This window comes from Cydia pomonella, chromosome 3, assembly GCF_033807575.1.
Source record: "Cydia pomonella isolate Wapato2018A chromosome 3, ilCydPomo1, whole genome shotgun sequence".
NCBI lineage: Eukaryota > Metazoa > Arthropoda > Insecta > Lepidoptera > Tortricidae > Cydia > Cydia pomonella.
This window is the reverse complement of record NC_084705.1, coordinates 12,684,378-12,692,095: the sequence shown is the minus strand read 5'-3', so window position 1 is coordinate 12,692,095 and position 7,718 is coordinate 12,684,378. Positions and strand designations below refer to the sequence as shown.

General features: G+C 34.4%; 1 long non-coding RNA gene across 1 annotated transcript; it reads left to right on the top strand.

Moving 5' to 3' along the window:
- Positions 1 to 750: 750 nt before the first annotated feature.
- On the top strand, positions 751 to 3,402 carry LOC133516076 (uncharacterized). Its single transcript, XR_009799171.1, has 2 exons — positions 751 to 1,063; positions 1,125 to 3,402. It is a non-coding gene; the product is annotated as an uncharacterized LOC133516076 (long non-coding RNA).
- Positions 3,403 to 7,718: the final 4,316 nt, after the last annotated feature.

Sequence of the window (7,718 nt, the reverse complement as noted above, 5' to 3'; positions counted from 1 at the left end):
TGATTTGATATGACTTTTATTATCGAATTCTATAATAAATAAAAACCGGCAAAGAGCATGTCGGGCCACGCTCAGTGTAGGGTTCCGCGTAGTTACTCTTCTGTCACAATAAGCTAAACTGGAGCTTAAAGTATAGTAAATTGTTAACCAAGGGATGAAACGGTACCTTTCACGCGAGTTAAATAAATAGGCAAATTTGCATAATCAGTACCTAATTAAAGTAAGTCTTTTTACTATGAAGGGAAAACTTTTTGCGATAACTTAAAAACAGCTAAACTGATCATGTCCGCTATAGTTTTCATTTAATGTCTTTCTTAAGCTCTACTTCCACGATTTTTTTCATATTTTTTGGACCTATGGTTCAAAAATTAGGGGGGGGGCACATTTTTTTTTCTTTCGGAGCGATTATCTTCGAATATATTCACTTAATCAGAAAATGTTTGTTGAAAACCCCTATTAGTTTTGAAAGACCTTTCCAACGATACCCCACACTGTAGGGTTGAGGCAAAAAAAAAATTCACCCCCACTTTACGTGTAGGGGAGGTACCCTCATAAAAATTGAATTTTAGATGTTATTGTACGACTTTGTCGGCTTTATTGAGTTATATATCCATGCCGAATTTCAGCTTTCTAGCACTAACGACCACGGAGCAAAGCCTCGGACACACAGACAGACAGACAGACAGACAGACAGACGGACATGGCGAAACTATAAGGGTTCCTAGTTGACTACGGAACCCTAACAATACCTCCTGTATGTAATTGCATAATTTCTATAGTAATCTAAATTGTATTTTTTCTAATTTAATACATGTTAATTATAAGATGTAATGTTTTGAAAAGATGTGTCCCGCCGAGTTTCTTGCCGGTCCATATTGGGATACCCTCCTCCAATTGAGGGGGATTTAAATCTTCTCGGGTCAGAGGTGTAAGGTTAGAGCCGAGCCGGTGTAGCTTTATTTCACGTTCATAAGCGCATTTTAACATACTTGAATAATAAACTATCTTTATCTTATCTTTACATGTTAGGGTTGGCTATCAACATGTTTTTATATTTTAAAAAGTTTTAAGATATTGATACGATTTTTAGATTACCATTCATCGTACGGGTGTCTTTTAGGAAGAAAAAAAAACATGTAAGTAACACAAGTTTGATTGAGAAATCGAATTATGAATAAGGTATGCAATTTAAAATAAAGTACATCTCCCTCGCTTGTTTACAGACCTCCTTCAAGAGGTCTCTTACACACCGAATACAGATATGCTAGCAAAAAGCAACTGGGATAAAGTTGCATTTTACTAGGGTGATGAACTCCACGAGCTTGACTCCTAACATAACCCAACACTATCCATAGAAAATAGACGACCTACCTGAATAGAAAAGTCGTCTGTTTTCGCAGCCCAATGCAAAAAAATTCCAAGAGTAAACTGCAAGTTTATTACCAAAGGTGCTCGACTGGGGTATGAATTCAACTAGGAAAGCAATTTCCGCTTTATGGCGTGCTATGAGCCCGGAGTGTGCCCACGATTTGAGAGTGACGGGGCTATTAAGTACCGATATCTCAATTGGCAGGGAGTTACGTATTGATAACCGATTTGGCAGACAGCGTATAAACGGGGATTTTATAGAGATTCTGCTATGACAGGACTGAGAGTCGGTATGTAATAATTAAATGAAGTAAATTTGGGTCATTAACTTTTATTGAATTTGGTGATCATTTCTTGAAGAATACTGACATTAAATTATTATTTCTATAAACTGACTATAATGTTACTATATAATACGAAAGAAAAGGTGTTCACCTTTTCTTATCTCATACTCGAAACATCCAAAAAATAAACACTTTATGAAAATATATTTATCAATCTCAGTGATAAGATACTCCGTTTGAACATTGAAATCAGAAAAACCTGATCCTTTATACAAAAATATGCTAGGTAAAAGCAAACCCACCGTTCATAATTTTTTATCACGCAATTTTTTTAGCGCAAATTCTCAACATCCTCCTACTTTGTTACCACGTCTTCCGCTCTTCTAATTTTATTTTCCGTTATTTTCGGTTACCTCCCTGAGAACACCGTTCAATTTCAATCTAATCCTGCAGCCGGTAACGGCCTGGTACTCGTAGATGACGTAACAGCTACATCCCTGCAGCGAGAAATGACGTAAGTCCTCCTCATTTCATTCCTCGCCTGTCGAACGTCATTTCGTAAATTTGCACCGAAATGTGGAGCTTAACGTGGAGCCTGCGATCAAATTTTGAAAACAATTTATACAATGTCGTTTTAAATTGCAGGAAATTTAGGGAATCAGCAGTGTAATTGGATTATTTTTATAAGGATTTTCAGAAATTGCACCTGTTTCATAGATTAAATATAGGTATTATTATTTTATGTACGTAAAGCCAAAACGAGCGCTATTTGGCTGCAAAACTAGCATTATGAATTAACTCTTCTGTAATTAGCTAACATCACATTTGATTACATCTTGGTGTAATAAAATATAGCTCCTCGAGTTTATGTGTTCAATTATATGAAGCTGTTTAATTAATCGCCGCAGTATCTCTTTACACTTCATAAATAAAAACTCATAACGGCTAGTCACGTTTGGTGACAAACATGACACCGACTTTATTCGTTTTCATATAACTTCCCCCTCTTAATATTTACCAGGTGTCGTTACACCCCCTTTATTACCTTAGTCTGCAATAATCCTCGTAGACGTCTCGCTGTACGCGGATAATACGGGATGTTTAAACGTGGCTTGTATGTACAGTACACAGTATCGCTTGTTTATAAAAATATAGAATATCAAACGGCTTTGTTTACAAAAGACTTGAGTTGTGAGAATAACGAATACAAAAATAAGAATGTTCCTACACAGCTCTCGGTTAATTAATTTGAATGACCGAATTGGGTTGGTAAACATATAAACTTGTCTGCTTTTGTGTAACACGAGTGAATAACTCATATCATTTAGACTTGAATTACACCGGACTCTTGTGGTGCTTTGTAGTTTGAGTTATTATAAAGAAAAAATATGGTTACACGTATTTAAATTATAAATTTTACTTGAATTACGTAAGGAACAAAGTTCTCAACGCCCAATATACTATACTAGTGATAGACCCACTTACATTACATTGGGCCAGAAAAAGAAATGCTCTCACTTAACCCACATATTTCCTTTGTCAGCAAAAAGTTGGGCAATATTCGCCTCAATACGACCTTTCGAAGAAGGGGCCACGCAAAGCTTTCATAAAACATATCGCATACCAGTAGGTCAACTTTCATGGTCGCAATTCAAATCAATAAAAGCAATAAACGAGAAAACGCGACTACGATTGACATTACAACACGTTTTGTTAGCTAAGTAAATGTAGATAAAATATTAATAATCCGTAAACCTATGCATATTTAGGAGATAACAACTAGCTATTGACAAAAAAAAAAACGGGAATACATAATATTTTTACGCTTCTCAATTGATAAACTTTTCAAGGTTACTTAATTAACTAGTAACATTTGAGTCTTTCTCTCTATAATATTAAAGAGCAAGTAAAAAAAAATAAAAAAATACTTAATGAAATTTTAATCCAGCAAAAACAAACTGAAGCGAAGTTATCAATAACAATAATTACTTCAAATATCGTCTGCACAACACAGACAAGTATGAAATAGATGTCCTACCGTAGATATGTGTTTGTGTGTTTGCCGTGCTTCGGCTCTCCGTTTGACAAATAGTGGAGATTACTTTCATTATTCGCGGCGCGCGTATTACCTGATATTGCTACCTCTAACAATGAGCTGGAGGAAAATAAAATATAACTCCGGTGTGGGAATCCAACTGATCCCAGAAACGCGATAGGAGAAAGTCTTTGCAAATTAATGGAAAGGTCAGATTATAAATAGTAGTTCGTTTATTGTTTTATCAAATACGGTGATTTAATTCGGTTGACATTTAAATTATACTTTCAAACGTTTCTAAATGTTTGATTGTTAAGAATATCATTTGATTGTGTATTTATAATTTAAACATTTTAAGGGACAAAGAAAGGTTGACGGTAGAGAATAAATGCCGGAAGGTAATATGTTAACCTTTTTATTTTATAGTTATAAGATTGTCTTATGTACAGTGTACAGTAGAGTTTGAAATAATCGTAGTTGTAGCTAATGAAATACGGCATTTCGTGAACCAAAGAGTTTCCTTTGGCAGGATTGGTCCCAATGATAAATTGAAGAAGTAGAGCAACCAACATTTTTGATATAATTTTTTAAGGGGTTGAGGGGACTCTCAACTTTATCTTGATATATCGTTTAGGCTACAAGGCCAAGTTTGGTAACGTTTTAGTATAAATCGGGGATACTGAAACATTCCGAAATAAAAGCATACCAAATATGAAAAAAAAAAACTTATTTTTCCTCTTCACGCTTAAACCACTGAACCAAGAGAGATAGTTTGAGTCCCGGGACAGAACATAGCATAGTTAATATCCCAAGAATCATACTTCAAGGGTGTGAAAAGGAAGGTGTAAGTTTGTATGGGGAATCAATAACCGCTGAACCGATTTAGATGAAATTTGGTGTAGATATAGTTTGAGTCCCGGGAAAGAACAAAGGATAGTTTTTATCCCAAAAAATAGACCTTAAAAGTGAAATATAGGTGGAATATTGTATGGGGAATCAATAACCGCTGAATCGATTAGATAAATTCTACATCTACATCTTTGATTTAGTTGAAAATTATACCAAACTTAGAACCTACACTGTAACAAGTATATTATTCTCTCTCTCTCTTAGACATCGCCGACGATGCTGAAAACCCTAACTAGCATCAAAAATCTGGGTGGCTCCACTTCTTAAATACATCTTCGAAACACAAAGATTAATTCTGCGAAAGGAATTTGGATCAGAGAAAGCCGTGTTTGGCACTTTTATGCAGTACATTCTTATCATTAATAAAAGCATCAAGGACTGCACTGATGCACATCATTTCGACTGTTTATGTTTTTTTGTATTTCCAATACTATTGCGTTTAACGAATTGGCGGGCCATTTCTCGCCAAACCAACGTCATGTTTTATAAAACTTCCGCGTATAAAGATACGGTCTTTACGAGGTAAACAATAAAATAACAACGACTGAAGATATAAAATTAGCAATAAATAGAGCCATACGTCTGGCCCCACACCTGTGCGCCGGTCAGGGGTGACCAGCCATAACTCACTCGAATAGTGCCCCTGGGCTAATGTTGGCCAGACAAACACTAATACGGCTGGACATAAAATTGTTGTTTGCTATTTTATTTATAGCAGTAGCCGTAGTAGTAGTAAACATCATTTAAGACACTGACAGCGAAAATCGGGTCTGGCTTTATTTTTAAGAATTTAAACCCGTTAAGTGACAAGTGTAACAGTTAATCTTGGTATTCATTTCAGTATGGTTTTCTCTGTTGGCCAAAATATCTCTTTATTCTTATTCTTTCTTTTTTATTTTAGGCTGTAAAATTAACACATACAAAATATTTATGCGCACTTATATTGCTTATTGTTTATTTTATTGTATTTAAGTTATATCTCAAGCTTAAAGCGCTAAATATTTATTTGTAAGTACGAGTAAGATCACCGTAACCATCGTAATGAAACTTTATTATACTTACTTAAAACATGGTTCAGTTTCATGAAATACCTCCACATCATCTGCATATCTCGTTTAGCAAAACAGCGTTCCCAGCCAGGGATTTTCGCAAAACCAATTTTGAAAGGGTTGGGCGGAAATCCGCGGGTAAGTTTCAGAGCGAAAGTGTGGCGGGTAATGAGAAATGATAAGCTCTCTTCACTAGTGCGCTATTAGCGGGGAGATGACACCCCTACTGAGAGAAATAAGCTGCATTGTTATAAAGCAATTCAAACATCCCGTGTGTACTACATAAAAATCAGATAGACTTCTGATATAAAAACTTAAATAAAAAGTGGGTTATTTTTATCATTACTACTAACAAATCAATATATTTTTTGTACTTACCGAAACATACGCTAGATGTAGGTTACGTTATACTACTTATTACGAGTATACTCTAAACATGAGCCTAAAATCTACAACGAAGACATATACATCCATGGTATGATTTTATATTTTTCTATTTTACAGTCATATAAATTAACATAACTTAGACATGGATAGGTACTTAGCTCAATCAGTTGAAAAACGAGTCAAACACATACCTACCCCAACAATAAAACCAACAGGCCATAAACCTCAATTTAATACTTACAATTATTATCCAAATGTAATAAAAGCGCCATTAAATCGCACTTTCAACACCTCAGGCTACCGGCACCGTAGGCGATAGCTGATATTTATGAGCCCAGATAAAGGACGAAAACTTGTTCATCGGTTCCCCATTATCCTTAATAAGTATGGATTAGTAGGGAGAGGCATCGCAGACCACGTCGTAAATTAGCTGAAAAAGGCCTTTGTCATGGTACTTTATTATCTAACTTTATGAAACAAGCTTCGTGTTTGATAAGTATGTTTTACGACTGATATAAAAATTATCTTATGGACGAGATGATCAAAGGAATGCCTGCATGTTATTGAAGTCATCTTAAATTTAGTATTTTATCACTTTCAATATGCAACACTAAGTTGAATTCTTGAATACATAATAAAAACGCATTTTTATACTATTTATTCGCAAGAATTACTTAAGCTGTTTCCTACGCATAATTATTTATAGGTACTTATTTTTTGTGCTTAATTAGTAAAAATTTTTATATTATCATGCTCAGAAAGTGGCTCATTGTTTGTCTATGAAGCGTGTAAAAAGTGATACGTTATGACCAGAGTTGTGCACCCATGATTAAAATTGGTGATTTTAATAAAAAATCTGATGATTAAATCAAAATGAAATTCAATGAATAAATTTCTTAAGATGTCTTAGGTTCAGAGAGCGGAGTTTTTGAATAATATCCGTAGTCCAATCCGTAGGCACGCACATCCATCTCGCTGACGCTTATGCTCCGTGGAGTGAGACGAACATGAACCTAAGGGGCCTTCAGAAATAAATGATAATCGACATGTACTAAACGAAAATTAAAAAAAAAAATCATTGAACTAAATCCAATCGTGATGATTTAATTTGATTGGATTCAGTTGATCTGTATATTTTTATTATTGTATTAGTCTAGGAACTACATCAGTTTATCAAAAGTGAATTCAATCCGACCTGCAAAGGTAAATAAAATGTAACTGTAAGTGAAGTAGCTACGGTAAAACGAATTTATTCCAAATATGATTTAATCAACTAAAATGCTATTTTAAATAATCATCTACTCGAATTCATGTAATAAAACAGAAACATCTTAAGATTTACCTAATAATATACAAATGAAATCCGATTGTTATCAATCCGAAGTTGGTAAACTAAACCACAATCAAGAATAACGTTTCTATTTCAATCTCAGTTTCAATCAAACTTATTTATATCCGACTCTGGTTATGGCCCTAGGGAGTAAATCTTAAAAGTATTTTTTTATTTTATTTTATTATATATCGTATCATTCCCATTCTGAAATTTTACTGCGGTTACATAAATAAAGCTCCTTTTACCTGATTTATTTACCTCAAAGAAACTTAGCGCAATGATCGTACATGTTTATACTTTGTCGTGTTTTGTAAATTACACGTAAGCAGTGTCTAACACAGATGAAAGCACTC